Below are 16694 nucleotides of genomic sequence, written 5' to 3' on the forward strand. Positions count from 1 at the left end.
GGCGTGAGTGATTCGCCCATTTTGCTCTGCGAATGCTAAAAGACACCATTTTCTGCATGCAACTTTATTGCCGTGCAGCGAGTGTGCCGAGGTCCCTTCGAGGCCATTCCCTGCTCACGGAGCGTACGAATACGTAGCGCGCCCTGTTTTCTTTAACCGACTCTGCGTGGATCCAGTCAGCGAGGGCCCTTCCGGACGGGGCCGTCACGTGTGGCGCTTTGGTCTCTTCTGCTTTCTCACTTCCAACTCTCTCTTCCTTAATTTTCCTTCCTCTGTTCTTGTCTTGTCTTGTCCGTCACGCTCGCGGCGCCGTGGGGAACGTCTTGTAAATTTTTCGTCACCACTCCCTGTCTCTAGAAGTCTCGACCTCCCAGCCCTCCATTCGGCGCGCCGCGTGTGGACACTCCGTTTTCTCTCGCCCCCCGAGTCACGTCTCGCATGTTCTCTCTACAAGTTCTCGGTTTAGTACCGTCTTGTGCCTTGGAGTCGGAGCTGAATTCAGATATACTCCCCTGGGTGCGTGGTCTCGCTTGGAATTGCAGGCATCACTTAATATGGAGAGAAGGAACCGAGCAACCATCACAGCGTTCTGTATGGGCCCACTACAACCAGGATGGCGCTAGAGGGCGCCCCCAAGAGCTAGAATTCCACGGAGTGCAGCGGGAATCAACAAGCGCGATCAGCAGCAGCTGTTTCTCCGCGGCGTGAGTGATTCGCCCATTTTGCTCTGCGAATGCTAAAGACACCATTTTCATGCAACTTTATTGCGTGCAGCGAGTGTGCCGAGGTCCCTTCGAGGCCATTCCTGCTCACGAGCGCACGAATCACGAGCACGCCCTGTTTTCTTTAACCGACTGCGTGGATCCAGCGAGGGCCCTTCCGACGGCCGCCACGTGTGGCGCTGGTCTCTTCTGCTTCACTTCCAACTCTCTCTTCCTTAATTTTCCTCCTTCCTCTTGTCTTGTCTTGTCCGTCACGCTCGCGCGCCAGCTAAAAGACACCATTTTCTGCATGCAACTTTATTGCCGTGCAGCGAGTGTGCCGAGATCCCTTCGAGGCTATTCCCTGCTCACGGAGCGTACGAATACGTAGCACACCCGGTTTTCTTTAACCGACTCTGCGTGGATCCAGTCAGCAAGGGCCCTTCCGGACGTGGCTGTTACGTGTAGCGCTTTGGTTTCTTCTGCTTTCTACCTTCCAACTTTCTCTTTCTTAATTTTCCTTCCTCTCTTCTTGTCTTGTCCATTACGCTCGCTCATTGGGTCCAAGCACTATGGGTCGGTGCCACTCTTTTGGCCCAAGGGGCCCACTCGACGATATGGCTCCCGCATCCCGATGTGCCGCATTCCGCGCTCCAATGCACTGTCACCGCCCTCCGAATCGCCGTGAAGTCCAGCCGCCAGCACGCGCCCCGAGGCACTGCAATCGCTCTCCGGGAAGGCCAATCGCCATGCAAGCATCTCGAGGATGCCACAACAGCCCTATGCCCGTTACGGGCCTAATTTAATGGGCCGCCACAAATCTTGGAGGCCCGCTCCAGCCCAAGCTCGAGGCCTGTTACCCCGAAGGAGGCCCATTACCGCGGCTCCATATCCGGGCTATCTTTGGCCGCCGCTACTGCTATATCCGACTGCCGTCGCCGCTGCCACCTTCGGTCGCTGCCATCTCCAGCGGCCGTCGCCGCCACTATTGCTGACCATCGCCGCTCGCCGCACGACGTCGCCCATGGCCGTCGTATGCAGGTGCCAGTTCGCCGCTGTCCTTGTCATCTGGCCGGCTGAACCTACCCTCCCACCGATCGTTAGGCCCACCAACTCCTTGACGACGACCCCGTGGTTTCCGACCAAGTGGAGAATGGTCTTTGATAACACCCTAATTTCGGTCTTTATTTCATGTTATTAGCATGATTTATGCATTTAAAAGGCTTAAATTTGGGTTGTTATCATATATTTACACAAAAATAATGCTTCCAAGTAATTTCTGATTTTTCCCTAATTTTCTGTTAATTATATGAATTTTTAAGGATTTATTGAAGCTCGAAATAATTATTTTTGGATGAAAATGGCACATTGAAAAGTTTATTTTGACATTTATCAACATGGGAATTAATCAGGGAATTTTCTAGAATTTTCTAGAATTTTTTACAAATTTTTAGGAATTTTCTGGGATTTATTTCAAGAAGAAATGCATTTATTCTATGAAAAAAGGGCATATTTATAAGAGAAAAAAATGTATTTATGCAATTTCTAGACTTTTCGGGGCCTTTTTGCAACGTTTCGTTGCAAAAAGACCCTGAAAACAGCTCTCGGTCGCCACGGCAGGCGTAAAGATCCTATTTAAAATCATTCAGGGTTTTATTGCAATTTTTAATATATATTTTTAATGTTTTAGGAGAAATCGGAGGAGAGAGAGTGCGCTAGGGGCATATACGCAATTACTTTTGGGCGGCGTCCAAAAGCAATTCCAGGCTTTTTAAGGACTTTTCTGCAAAAAGGAGGATTCAAAATGCGCCAGCCAATGAGAGAGCGACACGTCATTGCGTGTTTAAAAACGAAACTAATAAATAAATCAATTTTAAATCCAATGGATTAAATTGGTTTAAAATTGATTTATTAATAACTTTTGATCCTGAAGTCCGATTGAGATGATTTTTTTATGGATTTGTTCGTCTTGATCCCCTCTTTCTATCTGTATGGTTAGATTATTCATATCTAGCCTACATTGATAGATAAATATTAAGTACTAAACGGGGGTAAAATGGTAATTTTTACCCTATAACCTAAGTATAAAAGCTAAATTTCGAGAGGGGGAGCTCATTCTGGATGGTGCTCTATCACAGCTGCAAGACAGGGAGGAGCTCTAGCTTGGATCAAGTTATCTGGTACTTTTTTTCCTTGATTGTATTTGAACTTTTATGCATTTTGAATGAATTAGGTTAAGTTGTTTGTTTCTTCATCTCTATTCTGATCTGAACTTCTAAATCGCTTGGCTTGAGCGGCATGTACAAGCCCTGATTAGGATTGAGAGGAGAAATTGAGGGATTTACCTTGGCATTCAATTGCATTCCAAAACAAAACTCTAAAAAATTTAGTTTTAATTCTTAGGAGATTAAGATTTCCCTTTTTATTTCTGATTTAGCAAATTCTCAAACCAACCAAAACTTAAATCAAAAATTTCTTCCAACCTCTCTAATTGAATTCTTTGATCCTTCCAATTGGATCAATTAATTCAATCTAGAGCCCACATTTCTTCGTTTCATCTCATCTCTTCTACCCCCCTCTCTAAATTCTCACCTAATTAGGGTGACTTGATCCTCATTGAAGATCAAATTCACTCTAATTAGGATCTAAAACACCAAAAATAAAATCAAATTGAAATTCCTACTTGCCTCCCTTGGACGACACTCATACTTATTACTATACATATTAAGTAGAGTTTTATAAATTTTATTGCATAAGCCAAAAATTCACAACGACAAGGGCTAAAAATTTTGCGTAATTTTCACCCCTATTTTTGGCTTATCAGTCTTCCTCAGCTTTTGCAAATTGAGGCCCCGCGCAGGATCTTTCCGGGACAACCACCGACAAGCGGGACGTGCAGTCCAAGATGAACGTCCTCGGAGAAGGACGAACGGATGAGCACTCCCGCTGTAGGACGTCGACCACGTCCGTCTTGCATCACCATAAGAAACGCGCGCATAGGCGTTCCATAGAGCGGAGAACGGTGAGAGATAGTGAGTGGACCGCAAGAGTATGTAGCAGGATACTCATGAGGACATGCCGAATAAGTTGGATACATCCTCCTGGGGATAGGAGACGAAGTTTCCATCACTCTATTTTCTTTCTAAGCTTGCCCAGCATGGCATCGAAGTAGTATTGACGAGCAGGGCCACGAAAGATAGGGCATCCAAGATAATTGAACGGAAGGCATCCTCGTGAGTATCGTGTATAATGCTCGAGTATCTCAGAACACCTTATAGTGGTGGAAGGTCCCACAATAAAGCTACTCTTAGAGGTGTTGATGAGTTGGCCCGAAGCTTGCTCGTATGCTGTAAGGTCACTCATAAATTCCTTAATTGATTTTTTAGATCCACTGAGGAACAATATGGCATCATTAACAAATAATTAGTGCGAGAGAATCAGGCAGCCCCTCTTTGTAAAATACGGTTGGATGAGGCCTTGGTCGATCGCCCGTGTGAGCGATCGGCTGAAGGCCTCCTCCATCAATATAAAGAGGGTAGGTGAAATAGGGTCACCCTGCCTGCGTCCCCCCGTAGCCGTGAAAAAGCCAGTGGAATTTCCATCCATCAAGAGAGAGAAATGGTTCTCCCTAATGCAACCATCGACCAGTGCGATGAATGCATCCGTAAATCTAAAGCGTCGCAACACTACGATGAATCCATACGGTCCTGGGGCTTTATTACGACCCAAGGTAAAAACTACCTCTTTGATCTCCGCTCGGGATGGAAGTGATGGAAATATATATGGCCGGCAAGCTAATCACACATTCCACATCTCGTTCCATATTCATTAATAGAACATATTCATTATAGTGCACGTGTGATGCGTATAATCAAGTCCATAAATACATGATCGGACTTAGTGAATTATGATGAGATCGTAATACGGAGATCACTAGTCTTTATGCATGTGTTCTAAATATTCCTATTCAAAGGATATGCGAGAAGGACATCGAAGTATCCAAATAGAATAGCACTATCTAGCCTCACTCATATGCTGAGTATGGCAGGTCCCGTGGCCATTAGTGTGGTGACACTAAGGATAGATAGTGGGTGCACTTTAGTAGAAAGAGTTCACTGAATTGATCCGTAAAAATTCCTTAAGGGTATTATACCGAATTATCAATTAGGTTGATTCATGTCACGGTTGTGTAAGTGGTCCTTAGACCTGAGACACCAAAGACGTCTTGTGGACGGACGGTTGCACTTTGGCTATGGCCAAGGAGTCACTAATCATGGGATTCTAAACAGTCTTAGTTCGGGTGCATAAGGAAGTACACGAAGGCGATTGAGTTGTCAAGATGGGATTGTCCACCCTCTGTATAAGAGGCGACAGCTCAAGAAAGATGATGCAACTAAGTCTTTGGCCAAGGCAGTGAAATATCGGAGAAGAGTGCTCCGATGATTTCCGAATGCATCAGTACTAACTTGGATGACCGATTAGGGTTTGCCAGTTGACCATACCCTAAGTCGTCCAAGGAGCATCAAGTGGATGAGGGATTATATATACACGATAGCCGATGATGAACAGGTTCCATGAATGAGTCGATACACACTCCTTTATATCTTCTAAGACACGAGGTGTAGCTTGGCACCGCACGTGTCGGAGTCTCTACCTATCGATTGGGTTAAATCGATCCGACGTTAAATTAATCTATATGATGACATAGTTAATTAATTTGGAAGGCCAATAAAGGTTATTGGGCTGCTGGAGTCGTTAACTAGACTGATACATGGGCCTAGAGGGTCACACGCAAATGGTCTTTTGGACATTGGAAGAGATACTTAAGTTTTGGGGGTTTTTATGAAAAATACCCACTTAGTATAAATAGGGGAAGGCCCTGAACAAAATTCACCCAGGCCAGAATTGTTCAAGGGTCTTTCTCCTTCTTCTCCACTCTCCCCACACCCCCTCTCCATCCCTGATGTGATTGGGACGACGTAACGACGCCGACGGGAAAAGAACGGGGCTTGTCAACGAGAAGGAGGAGATCCGACGTGCCGAGGACCGCGTCGATACGTCTAGAGGCTTCCCACTTGAGCAGCTCAACTCATCTCGCTTCGGGATCGAAGAAATCACGAATAAGATCTGTGGAAAGGTACATCATTTTAATGTTTTCATTGATGCCGATCGATTCGCAAAGAAACTTCCGCTGTGCATCGTTTTGTATTGTTCATCCATCGCAAGGCCTCTAGAACCCAACACTCATGAGTATCCAATTGCACACCCTCGCGATTCATTCATTGTCTTCTACTATCCTCTGCTCAATGGAACGACTACACACACGTTTCTTATGGTCACTTCACCTCGAGAGAGAGTACCTCCACTATTGGGTTTCTTGGGAGAAAGCATGTCGGCCGATGGATGAGAGGGGTCTAGGGATCAGACGCCTCACGGATGTCCAGGACATGCTCTAAAAGAAGCTCGTATGATGATTACACACCACATACTCATTATTGGGTTGTTTCATTTACGCCAAGTATGGCGAGTGGGGCCATTGAGAGGTTGACATTCAGGGCCCTCAGCGATGGCGGACAATCACTGGTTTTAGCTTGCCCAGGTCACCTGCTGGCACATTTGATGAGGTGAGATTAGCGCCTGGTTTGATACCTGGCATACTGACGAACCACTCCCACACAATCCACAATTTGTCCCACATGACGTGCGCCTAACAGTGGCTCAGCTGCTTATGGGAAACACACAACACCTGCTGCAGCAGCATGGCCTCCCTTGAGATATGTTACCTGAGGTCCAGAGCACCTCAATGGGGTCTAGTCACAATTTTTCCATTTGGACGCTCACACCCAAAGGCTCATACTCGTGCAAATCTTCATGGGAGCATTTTCGTGAGAAATCCCCCATCCAACACTGGGGTCGGCGCATCTGGCATCCGGCGATCCTTCCTCGAGTCTCCTTTATCCTCTGCAGACTCTTGCATCGTGGCCTACCGACTGATGATTGCGTGACCCGTAGAGGTTACTCTCTCGGTTCCCGCTGTCACTGTTGTCCCACACCTCCACACACTGAGACCATGAACAACCTTTTCTTCCAGAGTGAGTTAGCACTCGGATGCTGGCGCATCATCACTGACCGTTGTCGTCCACTGACCCCGTCTGAGTGTTTTGGGAAGTTTCTTATCTCGCCAACACGTTCTACATGGAGCCTCATCCTACATATCACCATAGCTTATCCACTAGGAGATATGGAAAGGGCGAAATTCTTCTCGTTTTGCAGGTACGCCCATGCGCGTTGTGGATATCATGCGTCGAGTCCAACTGTGGCTAAGGCGCATCCACCATCTACTCCCCCCTCGAGCTAGCAGATCAACACTCGCGTGCGACCTCCTTTGCTCTGTGGGCATTCCAGGTGACCCACCCGCGCCCCCTCTCGCATTCAGTATCGAGTTGTTTATTGGCTTCCACCGCCAATAGGCATCCTTAAATTGAATGTGAATGGTGCGGCCAAAGGGAACCCAGGGCCAACGGGAGTAGGGGGTATCTTCCGAGACCATACAGGGAGTATACTCTTTGCTTTTTCTTCTTTCTACGGCATATAGACTAATACAATAGCCGAGGCTATGGTGATCCATGATGGTCTACTCCACTATGAGGAACAGAACCTTCACAATATCGTTGTAGAATCGGACTTAGAGATATTAGTTGATATGCTTCGTCTAGGTACATGCTCCCAGTGGCGACTAAACCGAGTATGGCAGGACATCATGCGGTGCCGACCTCGCACAAGATGCTTTTGTGATCAGCTGAGGGAGGGCAACTAGATAGCTGATGCACTCGCCAACCATGCGGTACATGCACGAACCCCATTCTCCATCTTTGTTTCTTGGCAGGCGCTCCCTCCGATAGCTAGAGGCTGTTATCGAGTCGATCGTCTCGCCATGCCGACCCTCCGCACACGGCGTATCCTCGTAGCCCGTGGGATTGGAGGATTGCGTGGAACGCTGGAGCAAGAGGGGTGGACTACGCACGCCTCGACTAGAGCCCTCACCATGCCCTTGATCGACCCCATTGCACGGAGGTGCGGGCATCTCCTGAACAACATCGTCATTGCGGGGCGGCTCTAGTAGGATGACGACGTGCACACTTCCCCGAGCGCCTGCAAGGTATCATTTATGTATCTTTTCTTTTTCTCACCATGGGCATGGACGAGTGGGATCCGAGTGTAATTGGGATATTTATACTCGCTCCATGCCTATAAACATTAACAAATACTTCTCTTTTTAAATAAAATCCCCCTAGGTGACATCCAGGGCACGGATTGGTCGGTCTACGGGCACAACCCTCGGGTTGGCCATACTCGGCACCTTGTTTTTTGCCAAAAAAAAAAGAAAACCCTAACCCTAACCCTAACTCTAATCCCAACCATAAACCTAATCGTAACCCTGACCCTAACCCTAAACCTAACCATAACCCTAACCCTAATCCTAACCCTATCCCTAACCCTAACCCTAACCCTAACCCTATCCCTAAATTCAACCTTAACCCAAATCCTTACCCTAACCCAACTCTAAAACTCTAACATTAAAACCCTAACCCTAGCCCTTACCCAACTCTAAAACCCTAACGCGAAAACCCTAACCCAAACCCTACATTACTAACCTTGACCTTAACCCTAAATTGCTAACCCTTTAACCATAACCATAAAAGTCATAGAATCAGACTCACAGGTGTCAATCGATATGCGTCGTGTAGGTACCTGCTCCCAGTGGCGGCTCCATCGTGTATGGCAGGACATCATGCAGTGTCGTCCTCGCACAACCAGCTTTCGACATCAATTGGGAGAGGGGAACCAAACAACAGATGCCCTCACAACCACGCGGTACGTGCACGAACCCCTTTTTCCCCTTTTATTTCTTGGCAGGCACTCACTCCAACAGCTAGGGAATGTTATTGCGTCGACCGTCTCAGCATGCCGACCCTCCGCACTCGGCACATCCTCTCAAGGGCAGGCCTGACAGAATGGAGGATTGCATGGAACCCTAGAGCTAGATGTGAATGCGCGATGATGGCGAGGACGCCAACACATCACCATCAGACACGTTGCCATGGTCAACCAAAGTCAACGCCACCACAACATAGACTCTGCCACAGTCAACCGAGAGTCATACCACTACCACGAACACTCCGCAACCATCACGCACATCTTCATGCACGCACGCTTCCTCGCGAGTCATGACACATTGCCAACGACAGATACATAATTGCCCCTTGACGTGACACGACCCGCCCCTCGTCTTTATTTTAATTAGTCGCACTTTCTCTTTCCTCCAAAGCCTATATATAGAGGCCATTGTATCAAGAAATAGTTAGGCAGTCATATTTCAAGAATTGAGTTTTGTTTAACTCTTCATGGAGGACTGCCCAAGCCTCCCTATCTTCCCTCAACTCTAGCACTATCGCCGTCGTCGCTGCTGCCGCATTGCGTCGGAGACCTTCCCCCTCTTCCCCTCCCCTCTCTCTCTCTCTCTCTCTCTCAAGGCCGTCGCCTAGATAGCCCAAGGCTATCGCCTAGGGTCGCCTAGGGCCGCCCAAGGCCGCCCAAGGCAGCCACCCCAGGCCGCCAGGGCGACCCGCCCTAGGCTGCCTAAGGCCGCCGCCCTGGTTGCCTAGGGATGCTGCCCTAGGCCACCCAAGGCGCCTAAGGCTGCCGTCCAAGGCAGCCGCCCCAGGCCGCCCAGGGCTGCCACCCAAGACCGCCCAAGGCAGCCACCCCAGGTTGCCTAGGGCTGCTGCCCCAAGCCGCCCAGGCCGCCTATGGCTGCCGCCCAAGGCCGCCCAAGACAGCCACCCCAGGTTGCCCAGACTTGCCGCCCCAAGCTGCCCAAGGTAGCCACCCCAGGCCGCTAGGGCTGCCCGCCCTAGGCTGCCCTAGACTGCCGCCCAAGGCTTCTGCCAAAGGCTGCCAACTAGGCCGCCCAAGACTGCCCGAGACCACCACCCCGGGCCGCCCTAGGCCGCCCAGGACCGCCGCCCAAGGGTGCCCACAGCAGTCACTTCCGACCGCCCAAGATGGTGCCCACACCCGCTTACTCCGTCCGCGCTAGTTCATTCGTCTGTGCTGGTTCATTCATCTCACTCTCCGCCAGGGCCGTACAATGCCCGGAACACCCAGTCTTCTTGTCCAATGGGTCGTTCAATGCCCAGATTCGCCCAGACTTGTCGCGATCAGAATTTCCCGCATCCTCTTCACGCACTACGGTGCCGAGGTACGCCTGAACCCTTTGGTGTTGACGTGTTCTTCGTCCAGTATTCCACGAGAAGTTTCCACCGCCATCGAATAAGATTTGTGAGGACTTCTCCACTTTGTCTCTTTCTTTTGTGAGTCTCCTTCATTACGTAAATTCAGGTATTGATTTCGGTGCTTCGGCATCGTCGCGGTGGGTGAAGACAGTACGCTCGCCCTCGACAAGGGTCGGAGCTGCACCACCATTTTTTCATCAGTTTTAAAGTCCGCATCCGACCGTGTGAATTTCTGTAGGCTGTTTTATCCCTCTTGTACCCAACCCATTCACCACCGTTCATCCATCTGTAGCCTTCTCTGTTACTCAAGTCATCTAGTCCTTAGTTGTCCTTAGTCGTCCTTAGTCATCCCACATCCGTCATTATCGTATCCACCCCCTCAGTCGTCCTTTTATTAGTTGTCCTACGTCAAATTGGTATCAGAGCCTAACCTATCAGCCCAGTTATTTCCGCCATTGTAGACATCTTCATTTGTAAGTATCATCACATGCATCTGCGTTTAGGCAAACAAGTATTCGCTCCGATGACAGACCATCCCCAAGATGGTCGTGAGGTGTCCATTCCTGTCCACGAGTTGTCCTCGTCTGTCCCACCAACTTCCTCACGTGGGGACATCAATCATGTGTTAGACGCTGTCTAGAACGGCTTTCATGATGTGAATATGCGAATTACCAATATGGACAACCATCTAACAAGTTATATCGATGCGGGGAGCAAACGGACTTGCCAACTCGAGAATAGAGGTCTGGATCGACATCGCCGTGATCGCGAGGACCATTACCCACCTGATCCTAGATCTTGAGATCGTGATAGGAATCATCGTGACCTTGATGATCCTATACGACCCGAGGATAGATCCAGAAGCCAAAATCAGAATCATCCCAAACGAGACGATCTGATTCCTTCGAAGATTCACACTCCAGTCCATGATACGAATCGTCGAAACGATTACTATCCGCTCGAGCCTCGGACCCAAGGCCAGAATAGGAATCATCCCCCACGAAACGATCCTTATCCACTTGTGGATAGAGCCCCGGTACATGATGGTAATCGCCCATTACGGGACGATTACCATCCACTAGAGGGGAGGATCCCAGAGCGCGATAGGAATCATCCCCCTCGGAATGATCCTTATCTGCTTGATGATAGGCATCGTGGATGGAACGAGAATCGTCCAGACAGAAACAATCCTTTTCCACTCGAGGATGTGGTTCCCCCTCACGATCGCCGCCGTGTAGACCACGACAACCAGTGGCAGCAAATTCAACGTAGCGTCAAAGTTGATGTTCCATACTATGAGGGATCTAGGGATCCGAAAGAGTATCTTGATTGGGAGTCCAAACTGAATAGTTATTTCAAGTGGTACAATATGTTAGAGTGGCAGAAAGTCCAATACTCCGAAATGAGACTAGGTGGGCAAGCGAAAATCTTTTGGGAGAATCTTGAATTTTCTATTTATAACCGCCGTTAGGCACCCATAGATACTTGGCCCCAAATGAAGGATAAACTACGTAAAAAATATGCCCCCCTTGCTTACTTAGATAATCTCCTTGATTAGTGGCATAAACTCTAGCAAGGTAGACGTCCGGTCTCCGAGTACATTACCCAATTGGAGGAATTCTATATGAGGTGTCTAGTCGAGGAGAATCCCCGAGTCGTTATTTCTCGATTTAGAACCGTTCTTAACCCTTATCTAGAGACGGAACTGCTGGTCCACGAAGCCGCCACCCTAGAGCAGGCCTATCAGATTGTTGAAGACCTAGAGCTATGTCAGAATTTATACCATACTCCCGTGTACAATCGCCTTGCTCTCACTGATCGGACGCATTTACCTAATCCCTCGTATTCCAACCGTGTGGCCCAACGCAATCCTCCCTTAGCCCTTCCAGCACCACCACCATCAGTTCCTACTTCCCATCGCACTCCCACCGAACATCATCCACAAGCTCCGACACCATCCTCTACTATGCCAAATGCTTGTACATCATCTTCCCTTGATTCCACCGCTGAAGCCCCTCCTCCTCAATCCAGCCCCACACATATTGGTCCCTCTGGCCTGACCTGCTTTAAGTGCCAAGGATGCAGATACAGAGCTTCCCAATGCCCGTCCCAAGCCCTACATATAGGTCTGGAGCCTTTCGATAACATCCCACTTTTAGATGAGCAGCCCATCGACGAGGAAGAGTACATGATAAATAGCTACGTCGAACACGAATTCGTGCACGAGGAAGATTTAGTGGGCTTCATCGGTATCACCGACTACCCACCAACCCTTCCTCGTCGGGATCCATCTACGTTTGTTAGGGGAGTCATCCGATGCACCCTTACCCAGCCTCGACTGATAATTCTGCTTTGAGGACCTCCATATTCTATACATCTTTCAAGATTTGTGACAGGATGTGTAAAACAATTGTAGAGAGCGGTAGTTGTATTAACGCAGTATCTGATGTCATGACATCACGCTTGGGATTGCCTTTAATCAACCATCCTAACCCGTACTTTGTATCCTGGATTGATGCTACCTCGATTCCCATAAAGAATCAATGTCATCTTCCTTTGAAAGTTCAATCATACGAGGAAGACGTATTGTGCGATGTGCTACCCATGAAGGTGGGCACCGTTACTCTCGGCCGCCCTTGGCTGTATGATAACGATGTACACCATTTTGGTAGAAGCAGCACATGTTCATTCATACACCAGGGAAAGAAAATCACGTGGCATCCTTATATCCAAAGTCCACAAAAGCCTTCGCCAAAATCTCCATCCTTATGCTTGTGTATCTTTAGCGGTGAACAATTTTAGGAGGAGTTAGATAGTGAAATGACTATGTGTTTAGCTATGATTCCTGATCACTCCTCCGAGGATTCCTCCGCCCCACCCCTTGAGGTTTCTCAGCTACTAGAAGAATTTGCAAACGTCTTCCCTAACGACTTATCCGATGACCTACCTCTGATGCGTGACATTCAGCACGCCATCGATCTCATTCTAGGCTCATCTTTACCCAACCTCCCTCATTATTGGATGGATCCCACGTAGTACAAGGAGTTACAGTGTCAAGTCCAAGAACTCTTGGACAAGGGGTTCATCCAAGAGAGCCTCAGGCCGTGCGCCGTACCTGCACTACTGGCCCCCAAAAAGGATGGGAGTTGGTGCATGTGCATAGATAGTAGAGCTATAAATAAGATTTTGGTCAAGTATAGGTTTCCCATTCCCCGCATCGACGACGTGTTTGATATGATGGCAAGTTCTAAAATCTTCTACAAAATTGATCTTAAAAGCGGTTATCACCAAGTTCGTATCTGTCCAGGAGACGAATGGAAAACTGCGTTTAAGATCAAAGATGGGCTATATGAATGGAAGGTCATGCCCTTTGGTTTATCGAACGCACCTAGCACTTTCCACCGATTGATGAATCCTATACTTAGGCCATTCATAGGGAACTTTGTTGTCATCTACTTTGACGATATTCTTATTTATAGTAAGAACACACCCAATCATCTCCATCACCTACGTTTAGTTTGTGAAGTATTGAAAATTGAGCAATTATATGCTCACCCATAAAAATGTTTCTTTATTCTTAGTCATGTCTCATTCTTAGGCTTTATCTTATCTGACCAAGGTGTATCTGTTGACCCGGCCAAAATTACTGCAATAATCCAATGGCCAACCCCCAAAAATGTCCATGATGGTCGTAGCTTCCACGGATTAGTCACCTTTAATAGACAATTCATTTCCAACTTTGGTTCCATCATGGCACCGATAACCGAATGTCTCAAGGGAAATCATTTTGAGTGGACTACTGCAGCACAGAAATCCTTTGATGATATCAAATTGAGAATGGCTCGAGCCCCCATCCTCCGACTACCCAATTTTGATAAAGTATTCGAGGTTGCTTGTGATGCATCAGGATTAGGGATTGGTGGAGTATTGAGCCAAGAGAATCACCCCATCGCATTCTTCAGTGAGAAACTTAACGATGCCAAATTTAAGTACTCCACCTATGATAAGGAATTCTATGCCATCATTCAATCCTTACGTCACTGGCGTCATTATTTATTGTCCAAAGAGTTTGTTCTCTATTCCGAGCACGAGGCTTTAAAATATCTTCACTCCCAACAGAAACTTAACCCTAGACACGTTAGATGGGTCGAATACATCCAATCTTATACTTTTGTGATCAAACATAAGAGGGGTGTCCAAAAGAGGGTCGCCGACGCCTTGAGTAGACGAGTCCACCTACTGAATGTTATGAAGGTCGAGGTCATTAGATTTGATCAGCTGAAGGACCTCTACCTAGATTTCCCGGATTTTGCGCCTATCATCCAAACTGTCGACAAACGCCCAAACTCTGAACACCAAGACTATATCCTTGAAGGAGGCTTCCTCTTTTATGACCGTCGCCTATGCATTCCACAGTCCTCTCTTAGGGATTTCCTGGTTTGGGAAACGCATGTTGGAGGTCGTAGTGGTAATCTTGGGAGAGACAAAACCATCGCTATGGTCGAGCACAGGTTCTTTTGGCCATCCCTAAAGCGAGACGTAGCTAATATAGTTTCCCAATGTCGTGTATGTGCTCTCGCCAAGCAGGTCATACAGAATACCAGCCTATGTACTCCGCTACCAGTCCATTAGAGACCTTGGGATGACGTGAGCATCGACTTTGTGTTAGGGCTTCTAAGGACAAACAAACGCTATGATTCCATCATGGTGGTTGTGGATCATTTTTCAAAAATGGCTCATTTCATTCCTTGCTTTAAAACTTCTGATGCGTCCCATGTTGCCTAGCTTTACTTCAATGAAATTGTGCATCTCCACAGACTTCCAAAGAGTATAGTGTTGAACAGAGATGTCTGATTCACTACCTACTTTTGGAAGACTCTTTGGAATCTCTTGGGAACAATACTCAAGTTCTCTACGGCTTTTCACCCCCAAACGGATGGCCAAACGGAGGTCGTTAATAGGAGCCTTGGGAACCTATTACGTGATGGAAATATATGTGGCCGGCAAGCCAATCATACATTCAACATCTCGTTCCATATTCATAAATAGAGCATATTCATTATAGTGCACGTGTGATGCGTATAATCAAGTCCATAAATACATGATCGGACTTAGTGGATTATGATGAGATCGTAATACGGAGATCACTAGTCTTTATGCATGTGTTCTAAACATTCCTATTCAAAGGATATGCGAGAAGGACATCAAAGTATCCGGATAGAATAGCACTATCTAGCCTCACTCATATGATGAGTGTGACAGGTCCCGTAGCCATTAGTGTGACGACACTAAGGATAGATAGTGGGTGCTCTTTAGTAGAAAGAGTTCACTAAATTGATCCGTACGAATCCCCGAACTATCAATCAGGTTGATTCATGTCACGGTTGTGTAAGTGGTCCTTAGACCTGAGACACCAAAGACGTCTTGTGGACGGACGGTTGCACCTTTGGCTATGGCCAAGGAGTCACTAATCATGGGATTCTAAACAGTCTTAGTTCGGGTGCATAAGGAAGTACACGAAGGCGATTGAGTTGTCAAGATGGGATTGTCCACCCTCTGTATAAGAGGCGACAGCTCAAGAAAGATGATGCAACTAAGTCTTTGGCCAAGGCAGTGAAATATCGGAGAAGAGTGCTCCGATGATTTCCGAATGCATCAGTACTAACTTGGATGACCGATTAGGGTTTGCCAGTTGACCATACCCTAAGTCGTCCAAGGAGCATCAAGTGGATGAGGGATTATATATACACGGTAGCCGATGATGAACAGGTTCCATGAATGAGTCGATACACACTCCTTTATATCTTCTAAGACACGAGGTGTAGCTTGGCATCGCACGTGTCGGAGTCTTGACCTATCGATTGGGTTAAATCGATCCGACGTTAATTAATCTATATGATGACATAGTTAATTAATTTGGAAGGCCAATAAATGTTATTGGGCCGCTAGAGTCGTTAACTAGACTGATACATGGGCCTAGAGGGTCACACGCAAATGGTCTTTTGGACGTTGGAAGATATACTTAAGTTTTGGGGGTTTTATGAAAAATACCCACTTAGTATAAATATGGGAAGGCCCTGAACGAAATTCACCCAGGCCAGAATTGTTCAAGGGTCTTTCCCCTTCTTCTCCACTCTCCCCACACCCCCTCTCCATCCCTAATGTGATCGGGACGACGTAACGACACCGACGGGGAAAGAATGGGGCTCGTCAACGAGAAGGAGGAGATCTAGAGGCTTCACACTTGAGCAGCTCGACTCGTCTCGCTCCAGGATTGATGCAATCACGAATGCGATTCGTGCAAAGGTACTTGATTTTAATGGTTTTTGTCGATGCCGTTCGATTCGAAAGAAACTTCCGCTGCGCATCGTTTGGTGTTGTTCATCCATCGCAAGGCCTCTAGAACCCAACAGTGGTATCAAAGCCAGGTTCTGCCTTGATTTGGATGAAGAACCGCATCAAAATCGTTCAAAACGGAGTGCAAAAAGTTACTTTTGCATTGTTTTCGTTAAATCCCGTTCGGATGTGCCTCCCGTTGTGATCTGGGCTCTCTAGAGCTTGAACGGACCCCGTTCAGCGACTGAAGGGGGTCTGTCTAGGGTGGAACGGGTCCCCATTCAGCGTGAGGGGGACCCGTTACCTTCGCATGGCAGAACGGGGCCTCCACAGGTCGGAACGGGGCCCCGTTCAGCGGAAT

This window comes from Wolffia australiana, chromosome 3, assembly GCF_029677425.1.
Source record: "Wolffia australiana isolate 7733 chromosome 3, ASM2967742v1".
Lineage (NCBI taxonomy): Eukaryota > Viridiplantae > Streptophyta > Magnoliopsida > Alismatales > Araceae > Wolffia > Wolffia australiana.